This window comes from Parasteatoda tepidariorum, chromosome 10, assembly GCF_982258835.1.
Source record: "Parasteatoda tepidariorum strain Cologne lab strain chromosome 10, Ptep-v5.0, whole genome shotgun sequence".
Taxonomy (NCBI): Eukaryota; Metazoa; Arthropoda; class Arachnida; order Araneae; family Theridiidae; genus Parasteatoda; species Parasteatoda tepidariorum.
The window spans coordinates 5,332,933-5,349,065 of NC_141764.1; the positions used below are offsets into that span (position 1 = coordinate 5,332,933).

Below are 16,133 nucleotides of genomic sequence, written 5' to 3' on the forward strand. Positions count from 1 at the left end.
AAGCATTCAAAAAAAATGTCCTCAAAATAAATATTAGATGCAAAATCAAAGTTTTAATTAAAAATTTTTTTTTTTAACTGCATTCAGCACAATGTAACTTTAAACAAGAAAAAAATTACCAGATTTAAAGAAACTTATATTTCATACAAATTTTATTTACATTGTTTGTTGCCATAATTTTATTTTTGTTATACTAAATTACCACGCAGTGTGCATTAATGAATAAGCTTGAATTTATATTCTACAATCGAAAATGCTGCAATCACTGAGATTTAACGAGAATCTAGTAAGAATTACAGGAAGTTTTCGAATCTAATATTTTAAAAAATAAATATATTTTATACTTTATTGTGCTGAATATGAACTTAAAAATTTTGCTTATTTTAATGCAGTCTGTTCATGAAATTTCGACATTTTAGTATCTTAATGTTATGAGCACATAAAATTGATTACGCTCATAACACATTGTATAAAATACAGAATAATATCAATTTGAGAACAAATTAGAGCATAAAGAAAAGTTAATTCAGTTCAGCATAAAGAAAAGTTAATTCATTCGTTACAAAACTTATGATTCATGCTATTTTACTCGTTAGTCTTTCTATTTAAAGCAACATTAAATGTCTAAGGAACATTTCGAATTAACTTAAAAAAATCACTTGAAATTTAAACTAGAAGTAAGATTTTTTTAAATTTTAGAACGTTTGAATTTTTATGTTCAACACCGTGTGATGGATTTTTGCCGAGAGTAGTTTTAATACGCGTAGTTGATTTTATTTGTATAAAAAAAGTAAATGGTTTACCTCTATCTGGAATGCTAATACTGTATATCGAAAAACATGGATGCACATTTGCCAGGTCTGCTTCGATTTCATCGAAAAATAGGCGAGGAGAAATAGTTTGGTTACTTTGTAGTACTATGCGCGTTCTTCGGGAAGTACCTATTACCGAAGAAAATCGTCCTGCAGTAGTATCATTTCCTTTTGGACACAAACTGAATCTCTAAGTTAAGAATTCGCTTTTAACTTAAGTCTAGAAACTAAACATACAAATGAATTGATAGGAAAGGAACAAATTAAAAATATTTGGCTTTAATTTCTCTGTAAATTAAAATATTATACTTTTTATTATCATATTTATGACTCATATTTCTAGAGCATTATTCAAAGCCAGTAAGTAGGTCATATTAGGAACCTGACAGTACAGAAAAATTTAGGACATTTAAAATGATCTTTTGGAGGCTTTATAATCTTCGTCACTGCTTATTTAAAAAATTTACATTACGGCTCTCGGATTTTCCCTTGAAGTGATTACATGTATATGTATTGTTGTATAGAGCCACTTTTACTTAGGAATTAATAAAAAACTGAGCATGCTTGTGAAATTAGAAATTTTAAAACCTTCATTTATTTATTAGTAGTAACCCCACCCCGATTGTTTCAGTATTTTTAGAATTCCACGAGCATTCGCATGGGTTGTAACCGAATTGTCACCTTTTGCTACATAGGGTCAAAGTTTATTTTTTTGACTTTAGGTTAGAGATTTTCTTTAAGTATTGAGGATATAGGCTTAACACTGTAGAGTAGCTATAAAAAAATTTGGATAAATAGGTTCTGTTCAAATTTAACGGATTTCTTTATTAGAAATTAAGAGACCTTACTTCTGAAGAGATTGGCCCCGTTAAGCAAGCATGTAAATAAAAAAACACTACATTACAAAAATATAAGATCAAAAATATGACTTTAATAGAAATTTATTTTGACTGAAAAGGAATAAAAATTAAACGGGACAAAGGTTACGAATTTCAAAATTAAATTCCTTATTAACTCGTAAAAATGATAATAAATCAATGATTTTATTTCCTTAAAGTTAAAATAAATGATAAAATTTAAACATTTAAAACGAAAAGCAGCAATTTATGCTTCATTGTGCAGTATATTTAGGTACTATTTAATTAATATATCTATAGACAAAAAATACTTGATTTGTGATAACTGAAGTATGTAATGAGCGTTTATTTTAAAACTGATGAATTTACAATAATTAAGAAACTTATGCTAACGAATTTATATCTTGATAAATTTTATAGCTTACTTTAAATAAACGGAGAAATTTTGAAATTATTGTAATCTAAATTCTTTTAAAACTGTTACTACTTTATAATATTGTAATTATCTTTTAACAGAATAGAGCTATTTTAATGGTCTTAAATATCTTAGACTAGAAAATTACTAAAATTAGCTTTAAAAAATTCCTTTGCAAGCTAAGGTTTAAGTTGGTCAAGATTTAAGTTTGGTTTTAGGTTATAAATTAAATATTTTCAATGAATGCAAAGTTACAGTATTGAAAATTCCCAGTCGTATTGAAAATTCCCCAAATTCAATATTAAAAGTTGTTCCTTATTTTACCTAATAAACAGATCCCCAGATTTAAAATTTGGTTTAACTAACTCAGATGCTCGTTTGCTATATTGAATTAAAAGTTTTAATTTTTAAATCTTATATTACGTGCAGATTTTAAATATGTAGTTGTTCCCAAAAAGGCAAAATAAAGCACTAATTTGTTACGAACTACATTAGAACTATCTAAAACCACGAAAAATAAATTTAAATAACCAAATTCTAAAGTAAAATCTGAAAGGCGTGAATTATTGGGAATTTTTTGAACAATCATCAAAATTATCTTTTAGAAACTAAATTAGACTATATGGGAAAAATAGTTAAAAATTAGTTACCCTAAACTATTACATGCTAACATTTATAAGACATAATTAAAATATTTGTAATTAGGAAAACTTTAATTATGAAAATAAAATATTCAAAAATCATTCTTTCAAAAAAAACTAATGAACATTTGAAACACTAAATTTATATCTACAAGAAAGAAATTTTGTTACATACGGACTTTTTATACACACGAAAATTAAAAATTCATAAATTTGACGTAGAAATATATTTACATTGCAAAATTTCGAATTTAGTGTTTATTGCGGCACAAATTGTATTTGCAATAAATATTTCAAAGTGAGAATTTATGGAGAAAAGTTTATTTTCTGGAATTGAACGTAAGATGAAATACCCGGGATATTTCATCCCATGTTTTATTCCATTTATAAAAAATTACTCCGATAAAAAATTCATAATCTGGAAGCTCCCAACACTATTTTCATACCTGAAGCCATATTACACTAGATTTTATCGAATTTCATATTAAAAGTATTGCGTTATTTTAAACTACATTAGAATAAGTATTTCTTTTGCATTGCTTGATTTGCATCTAAAAAAGTACGTACTGTTACACATTTGCACTACTTGCATAGACTGTATACATCCTCGTATACTTTATACAAAAACTGAAACATTACAAAGCATATTATTTGCAAGGCTATAAATTTGTCTCGTTTCATATTCTGGGGTCTACAATAATACAAATTTCTAAGAATCAGTATAAATTTTTAAGAGCCCAGCATGCTCTAGAACATAAAATAGCCTTAAAGACTTTTGCTTTTGTTTAACTTTTTAGGCCTGCTATAGGTTTTTAGACGCGGTAGCGACCAGATGCCCGATATTTGAGATAGTTGTAGACCCTCCATGTTACTGACAACACTCCTAAATACTTTTCGGTGTTAGGATTATTAGTATTAATGCTAGTGTTTAGTAAAAGTCAATGTTATTAGCATCAAAGTATTTAGCAGTGTATCATCAGTGTTGCTGATACCAGTTTAAAATACCTGTATCAAAGCCATCTACTTACTGAAATGATTGGTTTTCCAAAATACTTATTCAATTTATTACTCACCGTTTTGGTAGTTTCTTATCTTTAATAAAATTGAATACTGAGATATTTTATTGATGTTTCACAAGCAATGCGAAAGAAATGAAATATTCCAACGTAAATAAAAATAATTTAGATTTCATGAATACCATATTGGAAGAAATTCTGAGTCTTAAACAGTTTCTTCCTAATTTTAAGAATTATTAACTAGTTTCTCAAATTACAATTCCCGATAAAATATTTATTTCGCCTTTTAAAATTAAATCCTCTTAAATTGTTTTTAATTTACAATAATAGACATGAAAAATACAATTGCACTACTTTTAAAAATGATAAATCAAAAAAAAAAAAGGAAAAAAAGAAAATCCGTAAAAACTAAATTGTGCGTATTTAGGAGAGAAAATATTAAATATTTCACTTAAAAACATTTTTCCCACATACTCATCTTAAAAATGAGCCTGAATTTTTCCTTCATAAAATTAAAAATGAAGCGCTTATTTGACTTTTTCTTAAATTGATTTTATTAAATTAGAATTATTGAATTTTGCATCAAAAAATATTAACAATGACCCTTTAAAACAATTTTGTAAATATATTTCATAATATTTTGTTCTGAAAGTATACTCAACCGAAAAGGAATTAATTTCTTCTCAGATCTCTGAAAATTTTTTGTCCCGAAATTAAGAAAAAAGTTACGCGGTGTTCAGTGTCATATGCAATGTTTAATTATGGGCTGAATCTAATGAAAGTTATATTTGCATCCTTATAAACCAAGGCATCCTTATAACTATATATTTGCATCCTTATAAACTAAGGTGCATGCATCCTTAGAAACCAAGCAATAAGTAAAATACACCTTAAATGAAACATTAAGAGCGAAAAGTATTAAAATGCACCATTTAATAAATAAATTTCAAAGATAAAAATTTATTGAAATGGAATTTGGATGAACAGCTTTAAAAATTTTATTGAAAAGAGTAACATGATGCCCAGTTCGAATAATGTCATTTATTCTGTTTTAAATTAAAATACTATTTAAGTTAATGTATACTACTTTAGCTGCATTCCGGAATATTAACTTTTTTAGGAGCGAGGAATATTTAATGAATTAGATTGTTTGCTTCAAAAAAGTGAAAAATATGGAATCCAGTTTACCACTTAAGAGAACCGTATATCACTAAATTATAAAGTGTATTTTTACACTGTGTAGAAGGAAAGGAACAGATTCTAGAGCTTTCATACACTTCAATTAACACACAGTATTTTTATCACTTCTTTTAAAAAAATAAATACTACAATGTCTATATACGTTACATTTTTTTCCAATATAATTCATACGCAGGAGATTTTCACAGATTATTTGAAAAAGTAATTTAGCAAATTTTTTGTATAATAATGCTTAAACAGATAAAATACTTTAATAATTAGCGTGTGAAAGCAGTCGCAAAGTGATCTGTAGATATGAATATAACATGTTTATTAGTAAAAGTTTTTTTCTTCTAAAAGACTTGAAAATTTGCACCGACTCTTATAGTACTAAAAACTAATCAAGTACTTCTTAAAAACCTCCTGAAATATTTGGTTTAATAGAAATTTCAATAGGAAACCAAAATCATTTGCTAACACACAATTATATTTTTTGAGGCTAGACAATATTGATATATACTTAAGCAAACAAGTTTTTAAATAATAATGCTTGAAAAAAATTTGCGTATAGACTAATAAAAGTATGTCAATAATCGGTTGTTTATTAAAATTTATTAGATTTCATTGTAAATTATTTCTGGCATATAGTAAAGTATTAAATTCGATTATGATATTCATACTTATACAAAACAAGGTGACTATTCCGTAACAAACCATATGACATCCGACACTCTCATTGTAAAATTAAAGATTTGGCATATTTACCATATTATTGATTATCCCTAGAACATGGAATTTACATATAATTTACTGCATTGCTTTGAAAAGTAACTGTCAGTTCTCATATCTATCGCAGTTTTGAAACATCCAGTAAATTTGTTCAACTTGAAGAAGTTGTAATTTTTTTAAAAATAAAATTGTGAGGGATTTAGAATTTTAAAATATATGAAGATTTGTTGAATACATTAAAAGTTCGCAAGTATTACATTCTATCAATGCTGCTTCGAATTTACAACTAGCGATAAACAAAATACGAGTAAAGTGTAATACCAGAATTAAAATCTCAACCTCTAAATTTCTTATCGTATAAAAATTTCAATAGAAACCAAGGGATCAAAATATAAGTTTTCTAATTGCTCATAAGTATGCTAATAATTTTCTCTCGCAACAATCTGCTCTCAAATTATGTTTTAAAGTAAATTTAAGTAAAATACTTTGAAAAAAACTTAGTTGTAACAAAACTGCATTTAAGTAAACTTTAAAAAGAGTGCCTAACTTCAAAGCTAGAAAATTTAAGAATTTAGACCTAAATTTTAACACAAAACAGCAAGTAAAATTTTGAATATAGCATGATAAAAAGTTACGTTGTTGCATAAATCATACATATCTAACAATGATTATTTAACATTTTTAACAAAACATTTAACTTTGAGAGAATATTGAATAACCTATTGATGGATAAAAATGGGAGTGTCTTGGAACAAAGATCCTGGAAGGATAAAATTCTTTTACTGATAGGAACTGCTCTCAATCCAGTCTTAAATACGAGACTCCCAGTCAATAATAAACAGTTAATTTTTTTTTATTTATTAAAGTTTTAGTTTACCACTGTCTGGAATGGTAGTTCTGTATATTTTTTATCGCTAAGCATTCCGCACATTTGCGCATGCGTCAGGATTACTTCGATTTCATAAATGCATGAGTGTAGTGAAAAAAAAGGGTCCGTCTTTGACGTGTGCCGCGCTTATTTCAGGATGTATACAACCAAATTACTCATTCTCTATGACAATCGTCCTGGTAATCGTTCCCTTCGGAAACGAACAGTACCACTATTTTAAGAATTTGCTTTTACTTCATTCTAGAAACATAGCAATACATACAAATAAATCAATCAGTAGGGAGCAAATGAAAAACATTTGGTTTTAGTTTCTTTAATTAAAATACTATACTTTTTATTACCCACAGCTTATTCTTTCCCGTCACATTTCTAGAGCATTATTCAAACGCGTATATTTGCCAGTATCCTATTCAGTAACCTGATTGGTTTAGTAAAAAATAGGATACAATTAAAATTGTGTAAATATTTAAAGTCATATAGCGCCACTAAAAATTTTATTGCTAAAACTGAGCTTTCTTATCAACGGGAAATTAAAAATCTGGAAACCTTCATTTAATTTTTATTATATTTGAACTAACCCTGATTGTTTCAGCATTTTCAGAATTCCGCGAGCAGATGTGTTATTACCGAATTGTCACCTTTTGCTACATAGGGTAAAAATGTGTTCCTTAAACTTAAATTGGTGACTTCCCTTAAGTATTTTGGATATAGGCTTAAGATTGTAGAGTATATATAAAATTGGGATAAAAATGCACTGTAGAAATTGAACGGATTTCAGTATTTCGTAACAAATTAGAGAATTCATTTCTGCTGAAGTTGTCCTCGTTAAGGAAGTGTGCTATTTTTAAAGAAACATAACATTACAAAAAATGTATATTAAAAATAGTAATTTAACACAAATTGATTTTGACTGAAAAGAGATTTATAAGCATAAAAATTAAATGGGACAAAGGTTAGGAATTACAACTTCATTGTGTTAAATAATTTAAGATTTCCTTCAAATTTAAAATATGAGATACAAAGAGGAAATTTTAAACAAAAAGTATCTGTTTATACTGCCATTGTGCTGTATATTCAAGTATCATTTAATTAATCCATACATCTGCAGACAAAAAATACTTTATTTGTGATAACTGAAGTTTGTAAGGAGAGTTCATTTTGAAACTTGTCACTAATTTACAATGTTAGACAAAATTCCAATCTTAACGAATTTATATCTTTAAAGCATATTTTATAAATGGGAGAAATGTTTAAATTAATATAATCTAAATTCTTTCACCACGAACTCAAACTACTTTATGATATAATTATCTTTTTAATCGAATTAAAATCGAACTATTGATAGATTTAAATATTTTAGGTTAGAAAATAACTAAAATTAGCTTAAAAAATCTATTGTACACTAAGGTTTAAGTTGGTCAACGTTTACATTCGGTTAAATTATAAATAATAATATTTTCAATGAACGCGAAGTTTCAGATCTCATATTGAAAATTCCTGAAATACAATATTAAAAATTGCTCCTTTTCTTCATAAACAGATCCCTGAATTTAATATTTCGTTCAACTTGTTTAGATACATTTAATTTAAAATCTCTTGTACTGTGTTGATAAATTAAAACTAGCAAAGAATTTAATAATGCAATTTTGCTCCGTTGAGAACTCGCTTGTTATAAGCTAGCTTAAAACTAGAAAACAGTGGAAAATAAATTGAAATAACTAAATTCTTAAGTAAAATCAGTAAGAAGTGAATTCTTTAATTTGTTAAAAATCATTAAAATTAAGTTCTGTACTGTATGTGGGAAGACATAAATTTAGTTACTATTAACAATATCATACTAAAATTAATAAATTTAATTATATAATCAAAGTCAGAATTAAGTTTACTGAGAAAAGTTTATTTTCAGGAATTAAACTCAAGATGAAATTCCCGGGCTATTTCATCCCATGTTTTATTCCATTTATAAAAAATTACTAGGATAAAAAATTTTCATAATCTGAAAGCTCCCAAAACTATTTTCATACCTGAAGCCATATTACACTAGATTTTATCAAATTTCATATTAAAAGTATTGCGTTATTTTAAACTACATTAGAATAAGTATTTCTTTTGCATTGCTTGATTTCCATCTAAAAAAGTACGTAATGTTACACATTTGCACTACTTACATAGACTGTAAACATCCTTGTATACCTTATACGAAAAACTAATTAAAACATTTCATAGCATATTATTTGCAAGGTTATAAATTTGTCTCGTTTCATATTCTGGGGTCAACAGTACAAATTTCTAGCAATCAGTATAAATTTTTAAGAGCCCAGCATGCTCTAGAACATAAAATAGCCTTAAAGACTTTTGCTTTTGCTTCACTTTTTGGGCCTGCTAAAGGTTTTTAGACGCAGTAGCGACCAGACGCCCGATATTTGAGATAGTTGTAGACCCCTCATGCTACTGACAACACTCCTAAATACTTTTCGGTGTTAAGATTATTAGTATTAATGCTAGTGTTTAGTAAAAGTTATTGTTATTAGCATCAAAGTATTTAGCAGTGTATCATCAGTGTTGCTGATACCAGTTTAAAATACCTGTATCAAAGCCATCTACTTACTGTAACAATTGGTTTTCCAAAATACTTATTCATTTAATTACTCACCGTTTTGGTAGTTTCTTATCTTTAATAAAATTAAATACTGAGATATTTTATTGATGTTTCACAAGCAATGCGAAAGAAATGAAATATTCCAACGTAAATAAAAATAATTTAGATTTCATGAATACCAGGAAGAAATACTGAGTCTTAAACAGTTTCTTCCTAATTTTATGAATTATTAACTAGTTTCTCAAATTACAATTCCCGATAAAATAATATTTATTTCGCTTTTTAAAAAAAATCATCTTATATTGTTTTTAATTTACAATAATAGACATGAAAAATACAATTACACTACTTTTAAAAATGATAAATCAAAAAAAAAAAAAAAAAAAAAAAGAAAGGGAAAAAAATTTGTAAAAACTAAGTTGTGCGTATTTAGGAAAGAAAATATTAAATATTTCACTTAAAAACTTTTCCCACATACTCTTCTTAAAAATGAGCCAGAATTTTTCCTTCGCAAAATTTAAAATTAAAACGCTTAGACTTTTCTTTAAAAGTGATTACATTAAATTAGAATTATTGAATTCTGTATCACCGAAAAGGAATTAATTTCCTCTCAGACCACTGAAATTTTTTTGTCGCAGAAATTAAGAAAACAGATGACGCGGTGTTTAGTATCATATGCAATGTTTAATTATGGGCTGAATCTAAGTTACGTAGGTTGTTTTATTTATATTTGTGCGCAATCATCCTTAGAAACCAAGCAATAAGTAAAATTAAACTTTAAACGAAACATGAAAACAGAAAATTATTAAAATGAATTATTTAATAAATAAATTTCAAACATAAGATTTCATTGAAAAGGAATTTGGATATAGAGCTTCGAAAATTTCATTGTTAAGAGTAACATGACGCCCAATTTGAATAATCCACTTTATTCTGTTTTAAATTACAATACTATTCAAGTGAGTGTAAAGTATTTTTATTTAACTGGATTCACGAATATTAACTTTTTTAGCAATGAAGAATATTTAATGAATATGATCATAGAGTGTCTGCTTCGAAAAAGAGTGACAAATATACAACCCAGTTTACCGCTTAGTTGAACTGTATGCCCCGAGACTATGAAGTTAAAGGTATTTTTACACTGTGTATAAGGAATAGAATCTAGAGCTCTCTTAAACTTTAGTTAACACAAACGGTATTTTGTCTTTTTTTAAAAAAAATACTACAATGTCTATATACGTTTTATTTTCGTTCATTATAATTCATACGCAGGAGATTTTCACAGATTTTTTGCAAAATAAATTTTTTAGCAAATTTTTTTTGTATAATAATGTTTAAACAGATAAAATACTTTAATAATTAGCGACTGTGAAAGCAGTCGCAAAGTGATCTGTAGATATGAATATAACATGTTTATTAGTGAAATTTTTTTTCTTCTAAAAAGACTTGAAAATTTGCACCGACTCTTATAGTACTAAAAACTAATCTAGTATTTCTTAAAAACCTCCTGAAATATTTGGTTTAATAGAAATTTCAATAGGAAACCAAAATCATTTGCTAACACACAATTATATTTTTTGAGGCTAGACAATATTGATATATACTTAAGCAAACAAGTTTTTAAATAATAATGCTTGAAGAAATTTTGCGTATAGACTAATAAAAGTATGTAAATGCTCGGTTGTTTTTTATTAAAATTAATTAGGTTTCGTTGGAAATTATTTCTGGCATATAACAAAGTATTAAATTCGATTATGATATTCAAACTTATACGAAACAAGGTGGCTATTCCGTAACAAACCATATGAGATCCGACACTATCAATGTAAAATTAAAGATATGGTATATTTATCATATTATTGATTATCCCTAGAACGTAGAATTTACATATAATTTACTGCATTGCTTTGAATAGTAACTGTCAGTTCTCGTATATCAATCGCAGTTTTGAAACATTCAGTAAATTTGTCATTTATCCGTTCAATTTGAAGTTGTAATTTTTTTTAAAAATAAAATTGTCAGGGATTTAGAATTTTAAAATATATGAAGATTTGTTGAATACATTAAAAGTTCGCAAGTATTACATTCTATCAATGCTGCTTCGAATTTACCAATAGCGATAAACAAAATACGAGTAAAGTGTAATACCAGAATTAAAATCTCAACCTCTAAATTTCTAATCGTATAAAAATTTCAATAGAAACCAAGGGATCAAAATACAAGTTTTCTAATTGCTCATAAGTATGCTAATAATTTTCTCCCGCAATAATCTGTTCTCAAATTATTTTAAAATAAATTTAATTAAAATACTTTGAAGAAACTAAGTTGTAACAAAACTGCATTTAAATAAACTTTAAAAAGAGCGGCTAACTTCAAAGCTAAAAAATTAAGAATTTTGACCTAAATTTTAACAAGCAAACAAAACAAGCAAATTTTAACAAAACAAGCAAAATTTTGAATATAGTATGATAAAAAGTTACGTTGTTGCATAAATCATACATATCTAACAATGATTATTTAACATTTTTAACAAAACATTTAACTTTGAGAGAATATTGAATAACTTATTGATAGATAAAAAGGGGAGTGTCTTGGAATAAAGATCCTGGAAGGATAAAATACTCTTACTGATAGGAACTGCTCTAAATCCAGTCCTGAATGCGTGGTCAATAAATCCAGTCCTGAATGCGTGGTCAATAAATCCAGTCCTGAATGCGTGGTCAATAAATCCAGTCCTGAATGCGTGGTCAATAAATCCAGTCCTGAATGCGTGGTCAATAAATCCAGTCCTGAATGCGTGGTCAATAAATCCAGTCCTGAATGCGTGGTCAATAAATCCAGTCCTGAATGCGTGGTCAATAAATCCAGTCCTGAATGCGTGGTCAATAAATCCAGTCCTGAATGCGTGGTCAATAAATCCAGTCCTGAATGCGTGGTCAATAAATCCAGTCCTGAATGCGTGGTCAATAAATCCAGTCCTGAATGCGTGGTCAATAAATCCAGTCCTGAATGCGTGGTCAATAAATCCAGTCCTGAATGCGTGGTCAATAAATCCAGTCCTGAATGCGTGGTCAATATATCCAGTCCTGAATGCGTGGTCAATATATCCAGTCCTGAATGCGTGGTCAATATATCCAGTCCTGAATGCGTGGTCAATATATCCAGTCCTGAATGCGTGGTCAATATATCCAGTCTTTAGTGCGTGGTCAATATATCCAGTCTTTAGTGCGTGGCTCTGCGTGAATCGAAGTCAATCCATTCTTAATTCGTGGCTCTAATTACTGTAGATGCAATTGCCAATTAACCTATAATGACACAGAAATATTTAGAATTTTAAATTTCATGTAAATCTAAAAATATTCATTTACGGTAAAGCAAAATAACTAATTATTCAGACTTAAAATTTAACTAAAATTTCGCATTTAAAATATACAATGTCATATACGACAAGTTTTTATACAAATTAATATAAGATAAACGAAAACTTTACACAAGTGTAGTTAACAATTTGTAGATTCAAATACTTGTTTGATCTGTTGAAGTTTTTACTGATTTTTAACTTTTTTCATTCTTTTCATTTTTTACGCACAATCGCATTAATCAATGTGTGTTCGACAGTGAATACGCATTTATTTTTACGAGTGTAAGTTCACTGGAAAATATCATTTATTTCAAATATTTTGTTTATGAGCGTTACTTATGTTATTGAATTAAAAATGAAGTTGGTTTGAAATGTTTAGGCCATTTATTTCAGAACATTTAAAAAGCAATGCTTACCAAACTTCATTAAATATAGTTTGGCATTCCGTGAGAAAAACAGAATATGAATTTAATTAAATTCAGTGTGTGATCAAATGGTTGAAAATATTATAATTTCTAAGTAACGGCTTTTATTAACGCAGACGTAATCAATCACTAGTTTTATTAAAACTAACTCATGAAACAAAAATTACAGTAAATTTTAGATAAATTTAGATCACTTAATATATCCTATCTAATTTTTAAAAATTAAAATATCACGATTTCTTTAAAAATTCAAAAATATTAATTTTTTAATAAAAGAAAATTTTAAAACAATCCAAATTTTATTCTACACTACTAAAAATTCTATAAAGCTTCAAAGATAAAACTTACCAAATATAGCTGAAGCTGCCGTAGCTAAAATTCCGGAAATTTAGAAGGTTAATTCGTAAGAGCGTATTGAGATGACAATACTCAGTTAGATAAACTTTTGAACTAGAGCACGCTACGAGGTGGCTGAAGAGCTTAAATAGATTTTCATCCCATGGTCACAGTTATATTACTTGTGTTGGTCATTATTAGCAAAAGGTAATTCAGAAGCTATGCAGTCGTTCAGAATTCGAATCGTAACATAAAAAATTTTACAACAAACGTTTCTTAAGAATTTGGATATTTGCATTGAAGTTGCCATCAAAGTATTGTTCTTTTGCCAATTGCTCCGAAGTATAAAGAGAGCAAGTTCAATTTTCTTTTCTATTCTGATCTACTTATTTAAATTGTTCAACCTGTATTCCAATTTATAGAAGTAGCAAGAAGATGTACTCTCGTTACTACTTTAATCCTACCATGAAAAGTAATTTTACAAGAATTAATAAACTGCCTAAAGTCATTCTTAATAACTTAAATTTATATAATGAAAAGTCGTATCGCATTAAAGTTTAACCGCAGAAAATTCTGGGACTGAAAAAGTCTGAAAGCTGAAGCACCAAACTACAATAAAGATGATCACACGTTTATAATCCAGTTGTTGTTAATTTACGTCGCACTAGAGCTGCACAATGGGCTATTGGCGACGGTCTGGGAAACATCCCGGAGGATGATCCGAAGACATGCCATCACAATTTTGATCCTCTGCGGAGGGGATGGCACCCCCGCTTCGGTAGCCCGACGACCTGCGCGCGAAGTCGAGCACTTTACGGTAGCACAGTTTAACGAGGACCAATACCGCACACCCTCGGTCCCTATGCAGACTGATCCAAGTGGTCACCCACCCGCACACTGACCGCAGCCAGTGATGCTTGACTTCGGTGATCTGCTGGGAACCGTGTCTTAACGATCAGTCCACTGCGGGACGTTTATAATCCAAATTCACCCAATAAGTACAACGAATATTTATAAGTAGTGCATGACTGTTTAATTATAAGACATAGAAACACAACATGACACTGCGGTGTAATTTTTTATATTTCAAAATAAAGTTTTTATGCAGATCATTCGGTTACTTGCATATTTGTAAGTGCTAGAATTCGGTTGAAACTTCGGGGCTCGATCCTGCGACCTTCTCCACCGTGATGCAGCAGGGACTATGGCTCAAGATCAATTCGACAACTGTGAGCTTAGTACCAAAAAGGTGTAGTTTACGAATGCGTCTGATTTGTCTTCGTATCATAAAAAAGGAAAATGCCCAGATGCTAAGACATCATTAGTATTGCTGTATTAGGAAGTTAATGAAATGTTTCAAGTCTCACTTATATTAAAATATTCGCTGGAATTTTTTATATATTCAAAGCAGAAATTTTTTTTTTAGAATAACTATTTTATTAGCCATAGAATTTAGTGACTTTGCTGTTGGGTGACAAACTGAAATCGTTGGTAGATTTGCACCCCTGACTTGCTAAATCATGTCAACACTCAAAAACGGTAGGTAGGTATTTTATTTACGTCAACACTAGAGCTGCACGATGGGCTATTGGCGACGTTCTGGGAAACATCCCTGAGAATAAACCGAAGACATGCCTCGCAATTTTTATGCTCTGCAGAGGGGATGGCTTCCCTGCATTGGTAGCCCGACGACCTGCTCGTGAATTCGAGCACTTCACGATAGAACAATTTAACGAGGACCAGTACCGCACACCCCCGGCTTATCAATGTGGTCACCCACCCTCTAAATGACCGCAGTCAGTGATGCTTGACTTAGGTGTTCTACTGGTAGCCATGTCTTTGGGATCAGTAAACTGCGGGATCGCTAAAAAACGAAAATAGTGTACTTACAAGGACTAAATTAACTATAAAGGTTCTGCTTAAAACAGGTCAGAAGGATTATCAGCATAAGCCAAAAATCGATTTTCGTCGGTATAAATAATAATGGACAGCTGATAAATGTTAAGTTGCTTAACCAATATTACTAACCTTATAACCTTATTGCTGAAAAACTTTGAGGAATAAAAGTCTTCAAATTTAAAAAATTATCTATTACCTTTTCTCCCGATCAACGTCTTTTTTTATTTAAAAGTTTCATGGTATCAAATCGCAATCCATCATCAAGTGTTTGTTGAAAACAGAAAAACAAATCGAGATAGCAAAAATACGGAATTCTTCCTAAAATCTAAATTAATGATCATAATTTTGTTGCTGCTGTTGTAGTTCATTTACGACGCACTAGAGCTGCGCAATGGGCTATTGGCGACGGTCTGAAAAACATCCCCGAGGATGATCCGAAGACATGCCTTCACTATTTTGATCCCTTACAGAGGGGATGATACCCCCCTTCGGTAGCCCGCCGACCTACACGTGAAGTCTAGCACTTTACCGTAGAACAATTTAACGAGGACCAATACCGCACACCCTTTTGTCCTTACGCAGACTGATTCAAGTGGTCACCCACCATTGGCCGCAGCCAGTGATGCTTGACTTCCGTGATCTGCAGGGAACCGGGTCTTAACGATCAGTCCACTGTGGGTTAGTTATTCTAAGAATATATATATATATATATATATATATATATATATATATATATATATATATATATATATATATATATATATATATATATATATATATATATATATATATATATATATATATATATATATATATATATATATATATATATATATATATATTTGCTTTGAAGAAATAAAGAATCACATCGAATATTTTAATTTAAGTAAGATTTGTATGATTTCATTAACTTCTTAGTATAGCAATAAATCTAAATTATTAAGAATGACTTTAAGAAGTTTATTGTTTCTTGTA

At 28.9% G+C, this 16,133-nt stretch overlaps 1 protein-coding gene across 1 annotated transcript in view; it reads left to right on the top strand.

The window, feature by feature from the left end:
• LOC107437751 (MAPK/MAK/MRK overlapping kinase) overlaps nucleotides 1-16,133 on the top strand; it is a 62,601-nt gene that overhangs the window by 6,230 nt on the left and 40,238 nt on the right. The window lies entirely within an intron of this gene.